The sequence below is a fragment of the Somniosus microcephalus genome, chromosome 11 (genome assembly GCF_052327205.1).
Source record: "Somniosus microcephalus isolate GS21.2 chromosome 11, FLI_Smic_1.0, whole genome shotgun sequence".
Classification (NCBI taxonomy): domain Eukaryota; kingdom Metazoa; phylum Chordata; class Chondrichthyes; order Squaliformes; family Somniosidae; genus Somniosus; species Somniosus microcephalus.
The window spans coordinates 148,778,538-148,791,123 of NC_140997.1; the positions used below are offsets into that span (position 1 = coordinate 148,778,538).

General features: G+C 45.1%; 1 protein-coding gene across 3 annotated transcripts in view; it reads left to right on the forward strand.

Moving 5' to 3' along the window:
- The window catches only part of edem1 (ER degradation enhancer, mannosidase alpha-like 1), a 50,942-nt gene that overhangs the window by 8,142 nt on the left and 30,214 nt on the right, over positions 1-12,586 (forward strand). The window lies entirely within an intron of this gene.

Here is a 12,586-nt window from a genome sequence, read left to right on the forward strand (position 1 = left end):
AGCATACGGAGGTTTTCATCTCCGTATTTGACAACAAACACTGTTGCTTAGCAACAGCTTGTAAACAGTCGGCCCGTACCTTGAAAGCGTCTCTGTAGCTTAGCAACAGCTTCAGAGAGACTTTCCAGAGCCTGACTGTTGAAAACAAAGCCACAAGAAGAAAAAAAACCTAACAAAACGGCTCCTGATTTCTGCCGGTAGATCGAGGTTTCCGGACCTACAACCTCCGGATAAACCAAAGTTTCCTGTAATTGCTGGATTTTCACCATAAATGTAAATTAATCTCGCCGCTGCCATTTAGGGCTGGTAATTCATGCCACAAGGACCCTGTTGATGGTGTGATTTCTGGTCCTGACATGGCACTCAACCTTGGAGGACCAGAAAGGAGAATGGCCGAATGGCGGCCTCCTGTGCTGTATGATTCTGTGAAATGAAACTGTGGCGTCTTCGCTAGCAGGTAGTGAATTGTTCGTAGAGGATTTTAAGCTTTTCTTGGGACAGTCTTGCCATCCACATTCCTGTTCGTGTTGGAACACAATAATTTTCAGGATGCAAAGCTGTTTTCTCACTCAGAAATGCAAAACTATTTCTTTCGGAATACAATTTTGGGATACAGTATATCAGTAAGAATGTTTGAACATTTCACATGCCCTGCCATTCACTCACTATTAACTTCTCAAGGATTGTTGCAACAATTTCCAAACGGAACTGGGTGACAATGTCCTTCTGTCTTTTTAAAATTCTTTTCCTTTGTCTCTCAATCCACTTCCTTTCCCTCTTTATTCTTTCACCCTATTTCCCGCTGTTCTGTTTCTTTCTCTATCCTTAAATTTGCCGTGCCAATATCAATTCAAATTCGCGACGCAAAATTAATACGATCTGAAGGGCGAGGTAAAAAAATCCGATTCATGACGCTCACCGCAAGATGCACCACTCCAGCAATTTCTGGGCCAATAAGAAACTATTTGTAAAAAGTGTTCAAATGAACAGGAAATGCTTTTTTTTTTAGCTTCAGTTAATACTATTCACAATAATCACATTAAGATTTACGATATCTCTTGGCGATTACATGGTGGTGTAGGGAGTGTATGTATTGTGATGCATAAGGCATTGCAAATGTATGGGACAGGCTGGATGGACCAGTAGGTCTTTTCCTGTCATGTTTTGTATGTTCTTGTGTTTTAAGTAGTAAACTAAAACAATTTTTACCTTTTTTACATAGCTATAAAATGTGAAACACCTCTTTATACAGTGGCTTAGTATTAAATATTGCAGGATTAGACTCCGTTTTGGTAAATTTATAAAATGTAAAAAAAAAATTGTACCATCTTCTAAAAGCAGTTTGAAGTGGCAAAGCAAATCTGTGCTAGTGTCTGCTCTGCAGAATTCCAATGACATTCAGACAGTTACTCCATTGTGCTTCATTGGATTTTTCAACAAAGTTGTTTTTAGTAACTAGGGGATCTCCCGTGGCATTGCTTTTTTTAAAATTCATTTACGGGATGTGGACGTCGCTGGCAAGGCCAGCATTTATTGCTCATCCCTCATTGCCCTCGAGATGGTGGTGGGAGCCTCTTTCTTGAACCGCTGCAGTCAATCTGATGAAGGTACTCCCACAGTGCTGTTGGGTAGGAAGTTCCAAGATTTTGACCCAGCGAAGATGTAGGAATGGTAATATATTTCCAAGTCAGGATGGTGTCTGACTTGGAGGGGAATTTGGAGGTGATGGTGTTCCTCCACACCTGCTCCCCCTGGTCCTTCTAGGTGGTAGAGGTTGCATATTTGGGAGGTGCTGTCGAAGAAGCCTTGGCAAGTTGTTGCAGTGCATCTTGTGTGCCAGTGATAGAGGCCGCGAACGTTTAAGCTGGTGGGTGAGATGCCGGTCAAGTGTGCTGCTTTGTCCTTTGGTGTCGGGCTTCTTGAGTGTTGTTGGAGCTGCACTCACCAGGCAAGTGGAGAGTATTCCATCGCACTCCTGACTTGTGCCTTTGTAGGTGGCGGAAAGGTGTTAAGGAGTCAGGTAGTGAGTCACTTGCCGCAGAATTATCACATTGATGTTTGTGGGAGCTTGCGGTGCACAAATTGGCATTTGATAAGGTGCCACACGAGGTTATTAAACAAAATTAGGGCTCATGGGCTTGGGGATAATATACTAGCATGGATTGAGGATTGGGTAATGAACAGAAAACAGTAGGAATAAACGGGTCATTTTCAGGTTGGTAGGTTGTAACTAGTTGGGTACTGCAAGGATCAGTGCTTGGGCCTCGGCTATTCACAATCTACATCAATGATTTGGATGAGGGGACCAAATTTAATATGATACAAAGCTGGGTGGGAATGCAAGTTGTGAGGAGGATGCAAAGAGGATTCAAGGGGATATAGAGAGGCTAAGTGAGTGGGCAAGAACATGGCAAATGGAATAAAATGTGGAGAAATATGAAGTTATCCACTTTGGTAGGAAAAATAGAAAAGCAGAGTATTTTTTAAATGGTGAGAGATTGGGAAATGTTGGTGTTCAGAGGGACCTGGGTAACCAGCAGCAGTGAGAGCGGCCCTGGGAGGAGCCTGAGCGACAGCGGGGAGTATAAGGAGTGGGAGAGAGAATGAGGCCCAGACTCACCGGCAGCAGCGAGAATGGCCCTCAACAGGCAACATTCGAAAAGGGACGTCCGAGATTAAAAGTGACGTCGGCACAAGGGAAGCAGCTGATTGGTGAGTAGTGGGTGAGTTTTTTTAGTTTAAAGCTTATTCTGTTGTTAGTTCTTAGTCTTTAAATAAAGTGTAGTTCTTGGTCTTTTAAATAAATGTTTCGTACTTAGCCTTTTAAATAGTCTCTTAGATAAAGGGATGACTGGAATGGCAGGGCCGCTCCGTCTAGCGGAGTGCACATCCTGTGGTATGTGGAAAGTCATGGACGCTTCGTGTTGCATGGATGACTACATGTGCACTAAGTGTCACCAGCTGAAACGACTTGAGCGATGGTTTATGGAGCTTGAGTGGCGACTGGAATCACTGTGGTGGGGGCGTTGCGGTATTGGTTAAAGAAACTATTACAGTTGTGAGGAGGGATATGTTGGAGGGATCATCAAACGAGGCCATATGGGTCGAATTGAAAAACAAAAAAGGGGACGATCACGCTGCTGGGCGAGTACTATAGACCCCAAAGAGCAAATAGGTAGACAAATCTCTGGTGCAAAAACTACAGGTCAGTAATAGTAGGGGATTTCAACTACCCCAATATTAATTGGGATAAAATTAGTGATGCGCTATCAATTACTCATAAAAGACTGAGTTAAGAGAGTAACTAAAGGCTTTTATTAGCAAAGAACAGAGCATGCCTCTCGTGGTTGACTGGGTTCCAAGAAGGCAGGGGGCTGCAGGTCAATCACCTTTATACCTGGGCCTGTGTGGGTGGAGCCAGCCGAGACATGTTGAGGCATGCATAGGTACAACAGTGTGTAATAACAACAACAACAGTGGTTTACCACATTCACCCCTTGTTTAAAATTGAGTCCGGCGGGGTGAAGTGTACTAAAGGTTCGTGTAAGTAAGTCTACCAGGTGGACTTGTATGCCGTCCTGATCGTCGTCGTGGCGGCGGTGATGGTGCAGCATCCAACGTTGAGTCTGGCGTCTCATTGAGTGGTTGGGTGGTCAATGACGGGTCCTGGGGCTGCGGCATGCCGTCTAGCGGGGTTGGGTTGTGGGTAGTGGTGGATGGCAATGGTAGTGTTTCAGGGGCACCCAAAGGTGCGAGATCTTGTGTGGGGGCTGTGTCCTCCCGCCCGTCCCGGTACGCTAAGTAAGCGTACTGGGGATAGGCGTGGGTAGTGGTGGATGGCGAGGGGGGGTGTTTCGGGAGCACCCGAAGGTGCGAGGTCTCGTATGGAGACTGTCCTCCCGCCCGTCCGGGTACACCACGTAAGCATACTGAGGGTTGGCATGGAGGAGGCTCACCCTCTCGACCAGGGGGTCCGTCTTATGGGACCTCACGTGCTTCCGCAGTAGGACGGGTCCTGGAGAAGTCAGCCATGTTGGTAACGAGATCCCCGATGTGGACTTCCTGGGGAAGGAGAACATTCTCTCGTGAGGGGTAGCATTGGTGGCTGTACAGAGCAGTGACCGAATGGAATGGAACGCCGCAGGGAGGACTTCCTGCCAGCGAGAGGTCGGAAGGCCCTTAGATTTCAAGTTTAAAAGGACTGCCTTCCAGACCGTCGCATTCTCCCTTTCCACCTGGCCATTCCCCCGGGGGTTGTAGCTGGTGGTCCTGCTTGTAGCGATACCTCTCGAGTGTAGGTACTGCCGGAGTTCGTCGCTCATAAAGGATGAGCCCCTGTCGCTATGAATATAGCTAGGGAAACCGAACAAGGCGAAGGGGTCATTCAGACATTTAATGACCGTGGTACTGGTCATGTTTGAGCAAGGGATGGCAAACGGGAAACGGGAGTACTCATCAATTATGTTGAGGAAGTACACATTGCGGTCGGAGGAGGGGAGGGGCCCTTTAAAATCGACGCTCAGCCGTTCAAAGGGGCGCGTGGCTTTGATCAGGCTTGCTCTGTCTGGCCTATAAAAATGCGGTTTGCACTCGGCACAGATTTGGCTGTTCCTGGTCATGGTCCTGACCTCCTCGATGGAGTAGGGCAGGTTACGGGATTTGATGAAGTTAAAAAACCTGGTGACTCCCGGGTGGCAGAGGTCATTGTGGAGGGTCTTCAGTCTATCGACCTGCGCGTTGGCGCATGTACCACGTGATAGGGCATCTGGGGGCTCATTGAGTTTCCCGGGCCGGTACAAGATATCGTAATTGTAGGTGGAGAGTTCGATTCTTCACCTCAAGATCTTGTCGTTCTTGATTTTGCCCCTCTGCTTATTATTAAACATAAAAGCTACTGAACGCTGGTCAGTGAGCAGGGTAAATCGTTTTCCGGCCAGGTAATGCCTCCAATGTCGCACAGCTTCCACAATGGCCTGGGCCTCCTTTTCGACAGAGGAGTGTCGAATCTCGGGGCCCTGGAGGGTCCTTGAGAAAAAGGCCACGGGTCTCCCCGCCTGGTTAAGGGTTGCAGCTAGGGCAAAGTCGGATGCGTCGCTCTCCACTTGGAAAGGGATGGACTCATCCACTGCGTGCATTGTGGCCTTCGCAATATCTCCTTTTATGAGAGTGAAGGCTGCACAGGCCTCTGCTGTCAGGGGGAAGGAGGTGGACTTGATGAGGGGTCTGGCTTTGTCCGCATAGTTGGGCACCCACTGAGCATAGTACGAGAAAAACCCTAGGCATCTCTGCAGTGGGGGAGGGGGAGCTCCATAAGGGGGCGCATCCTGTCAGGGTCGGGGCCGATGACTCCGTTCTCCACTACACAGCCAAGAATGGCAAGGCGCTTGGTACGAAACATACATTTGTCCTTGTATGTTAGGTTCAGCCGCTGGGCCGTACGGAGGAATTTTTCTAGATTAACATCATGGTCCTGCTGGTCGCGGCCGCAGATGGTGACGTTGTCTAGATAGGGGAAAGTGGCCTGGAGCGCGTTCTGGTCGACCATCCGGTCCATCTCCCGTTGGAAGACTGAAACCCCGTTGGTGACGCCGAAGGGAACTCTGAGGAAGTGGTATGTTGGTCTGAGGGCTCTCAGCAGCTCCTGTTGCTCAGTGTTTGGTGCAGCAGCCTGCTGTTCAGCGTTTGGTGCAGCAGCCTGCTGTTCAGCAAATGTCGACATTTTGTTTTTGCTAATAAAATTGATGCGCTATCAATTACTCATAAAAGACTGAGAGTTAAGAGAGTAACTAAAGGCTTTTATTAGCAAAGAACCGAGCATGCCTCTCGTGGTTGACTGGGTTCCAAGAAGGCAGGGGGCTGCAGGTCAATCACCTTTATACCTGGGCCTGTGTGGGTGGAGCCAGCCGAGACATGTTGAGGCATGCATAGGTACAACAGTGGTTTACCACAATTAGTATGAAGGGTATATACAGGGTAGGATAAAGAAAAAAAGGAGGCATATGACAGAAACTGAGGGCTAAATACCGCAGAATCTTTAGAGTACAGAAAGTGCAGGGGTGCAATTAAAAAGGATATTAGGAAAGCAAAGAGGGAGCATGAAAAATTCTTGGCAAGTAAAAGAAAGGGTGGGGCCTATTAGAGATCATGAGGGTAATCTGTGTGGAGGCGGGAGACGTCGGTAGGGTTCTTAATGAATACTTTGTGTCTGTTTTCACAAAGAAGAGGGGCGAAGCAGACATTGCTATCAGGGAGGAGTGTGAAATATTAGATGAAATAAACATAGTGAGAGAGGAAGTATTAAGGGGTTTAGCAGCTTTAAAAGTGGATAAATCCCCAGGCCCAGATGAAATGTAAGTGAAGCAAAAGAGGAAATAGCAGAGGCCCTGTCCATTTTCCAATCCTCTCTGGTTTCAGGTGTGGTGCCGGAGGTCTGCTAATGTGGTACCCTTGTTTAAAAAGTGAGAAAAGGATAGACCGAGTAATTACAGGCCAGTCAGCCTAACCTCAGTGTGGGAAAAGAATTCTGAAGGACAGGATAAATCTTCATTTAGGAAGACACAGATTAATCAATGATAGTCGGCACCGATTTGTTAAGGGAAGGTCGTGTCTGACAAACTTGATTGAATTTTTTGAGGAGGTAACAAGGAGGGTAGATGAGGGTAGTGCGTTTGATGTAGTGTATATGGACTTTAGCAAGGCTTTTGATAAGGTTCCACATGGCAGACTGGTTATGAAGTTAAAAGCCCATGGAATCCAGGACAAAGTGTCAAGTTGGATTCAAAATTGGCTTGGAGGCAGGAAGCAGAGGGTAATGGTTGATGGGTATTTTTGTGACTGGAAGGCTGTTTCCAGTGGGGTTCCGCAGGGCTCAGTACTAGGTCCCATGCTTTTAGTGGTATATATCAATGATCTAGACTTGAATATAGGGGGTATGATTAAGAAGTTTGCAGATGATACTAAAATCGGCTGTGTGGTTGATACTGAAGAAGGAAGCTGTAGACTGCAGGAAGATATCAATAAGTTGGTCAGGTGGGCAGAACAGTGGCAAATGGAATTCAACCCGGACAAGTGTGAGGTAATGGCATTTGGGGAGGGCTAACCAGGAAAGGGAATACATGTTAAATGGTAGGACACTGAGTAAAGGGACCTTGGAGTGCATGGCCACAGATCCCTGAAGGTAGCAGGCCAGGTAGATAAGGTGGTTAAGAAGGCATACGGAATGCTTGCCTTTATTAGCCGTGACATAGAATACAGCGGGGGGGGGGTTGTTATGCTTCAACTGTATAAAACACTAGTTAGGCCTCAGCTAGAGTACTGCATGCTGTTCTGGTCACCACATTACAGGAAGGATGTGATTGCACTAGAGAGGGTACAGAGGAGATTTACAAGGATGTTGCTGGAGTAGAGAATCTTAGCTATGAGGAAAGACTGGATAGGCTGGGTTTGTTTTCCTTGGAACAGAGGAGGCTGAGGGGAGTCCTTATTGAGGTGTATAAAATTGAGTGGCCTAGATAAAGTGGATAGAAAGGACCTATTTTCCTTAGAGGGGTCAAAAACCAGGGGGCACAGATTTTAAGTAATTGGTGGAAGGTTTAGAGGGGAAATTTCTTCACCCAGAGGGTTGTGGGGGTCTGGAACTCACTGCCTGAAAGGGTGGTAGAGGCAGAAACCCTAACCACATTTAAAAAGTACTTGGATGTGCACTTGGGATGCTGTAACCTGCAGGGCTATGGACCAAGAGCTGGGAAGTGAGATTAGGCTGGATAGCTTTTTGTTGGCCGGCGTGATGGGCCAAAATGGCCTCCTTCCGTGCTGTAACTTTCTATGATTCTATGAACCTTGTGCATGACTTGCTGAAAGTTAACATGCAGGTACAGCAAGCAACTAAGAAAGCAAATGGTATGTTGACCTTTACTCTTATACTCAAATCCTCTTGTAATAAAGATGTCTTAATGCAATTATTTAGGGCCCTGGTGAGACCCCACCTGGAGTATTGTGTACAGTTTTGTTCTCCTTACCTAAGGAAAGATATACTTGCTATAGTGGGAATGCAATGAAGGTTCACCAGACTGATTCCTGGGATGGGGGGATTGTCCTATGAGGAGAGATTGGGTAGACTAGGCCTATATTCTCTGGAATTTAGAAGAATGGAGGTGATCTCATTGAAACATACAAAATTCTTGCAGGGCTTCACAGGGTAGATGCAGGGAGGATGTTTCCCCTGGCTGGGGAGTTGCGAACCAGGGGTCACAGTCTCTGAATAAGGTGTTGGCCATTTAAGACTGAGATGAGGAGAAACTTCTTCACTCCGAGGTTGGTGAATCTTTGGAATTCTATACCCCAGAGGGCTGTGGAGGCTCAGTCGTTGAGTATATTCAAAACAGAGATTGATAGATTTTTGGATATTAAGGGAATCGGGATATGGGGATAGTGCAGGAAAGTGGAGTTGAGGTAGAAGATCAGCCATGATATTGAATGGTGGAGCAGGCTCGAGGGGCCAAATGGCTGACTCTTCTATTTCTTATGTGATCACACTTCAATAAAGTACTTCATTGGCTGTGAAGCGCTTTGGGACGTCCAGTGGTCGTGAAAGGCGCTATATAAATACAAGTTTTTCTTTTTAATGGTGACCCCCCCGGATGTTGATAGTGGGCGATTCGACGATGGTAATGCCATTGAATGTCAAGGGGAGGTGGTTAGACGCTCCCTTGTTGGAGATAGTCATTGCTTAGCACTTGTGTGGCGTGAATGTTACTTGCCACTTTTCTGTCCAAGCCTGGATGATGATCAGGTCTTGCTGCAGGTGGGCACAGACTGTCCCCGCTAAAGCCTCCGCTTTAGCAGGCCAGGAGTGAAGCTGGGGTACTGAGATTAATGAGGTAGGAGCGAGGCCAAGAAAAGTGGCACGTGAAAGTAGGTGGTATTCGCAGAAGAGAGGTGTCCTACTCCTGTGGGTAATGTTCCTCCTACAGAGCAAATTGGGAGGAATAATGGGAGTGTTGATCACTAGACGGTGATGCAGACTAGACCGGCCGATTGGATGGTCGGAATAGGCTCCAAATCCAACAGTTTCATTTTGACTTTTTCTTATTAATTGATTGCAAAATGGATTCATAAGAGGGGTAATATTTTTCCTCTTGGGAAGGCGAAGTTGATTGTAAACAGAATTTATTGTATTCATGCTACAAAATTTATTTACAATTATATCAAAAGTTAGTTTTGTGATGATAACTGACCTGCTTGATGTTTTGTATGTTTAGCCAATTGAAACGTGCCACACAAACAAGTGTGTGTTCTCATGTTGCATGCACCAATCAGTGCTTGATGAGGTAAAGGCCACTTTGATAATGGAACTAGAGTATAAGTCGTTTTGATTTCCTAATAGACAACTTAATACCTGTTTATCCAGCTGACCAATACTCATAGACACTGGAATGTTCCAGCAGAAACCTGGCAGCACAAGCTCTCGCACATAGGATATAGGTCCTATTTAATACTTCTGTAGTCGTCTCCTCTCTCTGTCCCCCGTGTTCAGCTAGAGATGATGAAACCTGCCTCTTTAAGAAGCTTTTTGCCTCTTGACCATTGTTTATTGTGGCATATGTGCTTTGTCATGTAGTGCGAGGGTGAGGGTTTGATTATCCCCATGCCTCATTCTGTCTAACTCCAGATCTTGGCTGCATGGCCACCTTTACATCATCAGTCCTTGCAACAGACCGTGGTTTGCAGCTACAGGAAACTTTCGATTAACTGGAACGCTCTATCCACTGGCAAAATTCAGGAGTCGGTTCAGATAACTTTTATTTTTTTTTACTTCATTTGTTGCTGTGCAAGGGTGTAGCTGAAGCTGTTGCTAAGCTACAGAGACGCTTGCAACTTGTGCCGATTGTTTTGAAGCACAGGGTTTGTTGCTTTATATGGAGCTCTGAGCTCCGTATCTTTTAATATAGCGTTCGGTTATCCGGAATTGTTGATGAACCGGCAACACGTCGGTCCTGTCCGTGCCGGATACCAGAAAGTTTCCTGTAATTCCTTTGCAATGAATCAGTAAAAGTTAATTTGCAGTCTGCATGTCGGAATCATATTAAGCTGCATATTATTAATTGGGTGACGTTCCTTTTAATTTTAAAGGTTTTCCGCTCTCTTGGTGTGAAGTGCAAAGTTAATTTGATTGCCTTGTTTGCTGTCCTTTTGCTTGACATTGACAGTACTGTAATGTTTGCAACAATATCTGATAAAGTGGTTGTTTGAAATTTGTTGGTGTCGTTCCTTTCAGCAGCAGAGTGAATGTTGCAGGAAATAAGATTGTCTTTTGAATAAAATGGTTCGACAAAATGAGTTTGAAGTTTCTTTGTGTGGGGGTGGGAGGGCGGGTGGTAGTTAAGGAGGGAACAACTTTCAGGTGTTCAAAGATGGAGACTTGATAATTGAAGGCATAGTCTTGCAGCAGTCAGGTTATGATGTCTAGTATAAATAGGTGATTTAATTTGAACTTTCAGTGGTTTGACTACAATTCAAACTTGTGCAGCTGTGAAATACCTAGGTAGTATGTAAGGATATACACTTGGAAAGTGACAAGCGAATATCTTGGTGGCTACTAAAAGCAGTTCTACCTTATAAGTGACATGTTTTCATATCTACTACACAAAATCCTTGTAAAAACATAACTGCTTAGCTGGAATGTGTCGCAAGTGAATAATCTGGTTATCCTTGTCTAGTTGCCTATGATGGGACACAGTAACTTTATAGACCTGTATGCATTCATCCATGTACAAACCCCCTTCCCCAAACTCCTAAAGGACCTCCTAGGTACCTGTATGCAATCCCCGATCATCTGTTAACTTATTGTGTGGATTTGCCCCTGTATAAAACAGTATGTGAGGAGACTATTAATTATTGGTGACTAATTCTAAATTTGCAGCCACATTGTGTTATGCTTCTAACAGCATTAAGAAATTCTAAGCACCAAACGGGTATCGGTATATTACTGCAAAATTGTAGAATTATACTGGCACTGTTGCGTTGCTGCAAAGCGGTTTTCTCTCAGCAGTGATGCAAAAGTGACAGTTTTGGTGGTATTTCTATGTTTTTAGTAACTTTAGTGGCAAACATGCAGTCCTCTTGTTGTCAGCTGCAGTTAGAAATCTAAACCGCACGACTTGCCTTGTGCCAGCAGCAGCGGAAACCTAGTTTTTCGTGAACTTGAACAAACTGAGTTTGTTGGCTTCACTGTGGAAAGTTAAATGGGCGAAGTATCAGCTGGATAGTATAGTGCTGCTCTCCCAAAACAGGCCGTGCGGTACAAGTCCAAAGTTGGGTCCGATCTGCTTGGGAGAGGGTATCTTCCAGTAGTTGGACTAGGCATGCCATGAAGTCCAATTTGTCACATTGGCTTTAAAAAGTAGTTCCAGGATTCCTTGGGTGTGCTCAAAGCATTGAAGATTTACCATCTGGAGAAGTAGCGCTCTGCATTAACATATAAGCACAGAGCGCTCTCCTGGTCTCGAGTATGATTCAGAAGTAGGAAGTATGTTGGGTACAGCTCGATTCGATTCTGTAAAAATACAATGATCAATGCAGCTTTAATGTGTTCTGCAGGTGTTGAGAGAAACTGATAATGTTGTGCGTTAGTGTGGTATAAAAGTTAGCATGTCGTATTGGCACCGCTGAAGATGCTCTAGATACTGATGCAGATCTGCAGTACGAGGAGTGGTAGGGGAGGGAAGCTGGTCCATGGTAGCTTTACCACATTGTACGCCACACTGTTTCCAGCTGTCAATGTTCATTTCTGTGCAGCAGCGGGTAACCGATTTGGAAACTTCTTTAATTGGAGTCATGAAGCTAAATAATCAATTGGAGTCATGGAGCTAAATAATCATGACTTATTCTTAAAAGTAACAGTATTTTGACTCAAAACAAAAAGTACTTGCCTTTATAGAGGGAGAAAAAGGCTTGTGACAAAATGGGTATTGAAGTATCTTTAGTGAGAATCATTTAAAGTGGAAGCATTTCAGCAAAATTAAACTTTTCTATCACCGCAATACCAATTGTTCAAATTGAATGTACAATTGACAGCAGCATATTTCTCGTTCAACTCGTAGGAAGGGGGATATGGGTTATTTGTTAAGTATCTCTACTTGTTGAAACTGCACTGAGCTCAGTTAAGACCTTAACTGCTTGGTAAAAGATTTAAATTCTTACAAGCATAAAAAGAGGCCTGTGACATTCTCAATAGGCTGACCGCTTAGGGAGAGTTTGCTGAGTGTGCTGTCAATGGAGCAGCTGTCATGATGTGACTGGTCACTGATGGGCAGAGCACGTGTCTCTCCTTATCATAGTGAACTCTTGCAATTGGTCATTTATTGTGAAAGAATTTTGCTTTGATTTTTGTCCTTTGTTTCATCAGAGCTGCTTTGGAGTAAAGAAAGCCTATGTGTTTTGTATTGTACTGTTTTAAAATTTTGCTTGCATTGGTTAGGCTTTCTCCCTCGAGATGAAGTGGAAATGTAAATTTATGTGGCACTGTGGTTGAGTTTTCTTTTAAATAGAGCAGCGTAGGTGAAGATCACTGATGTGCATTTGTGTG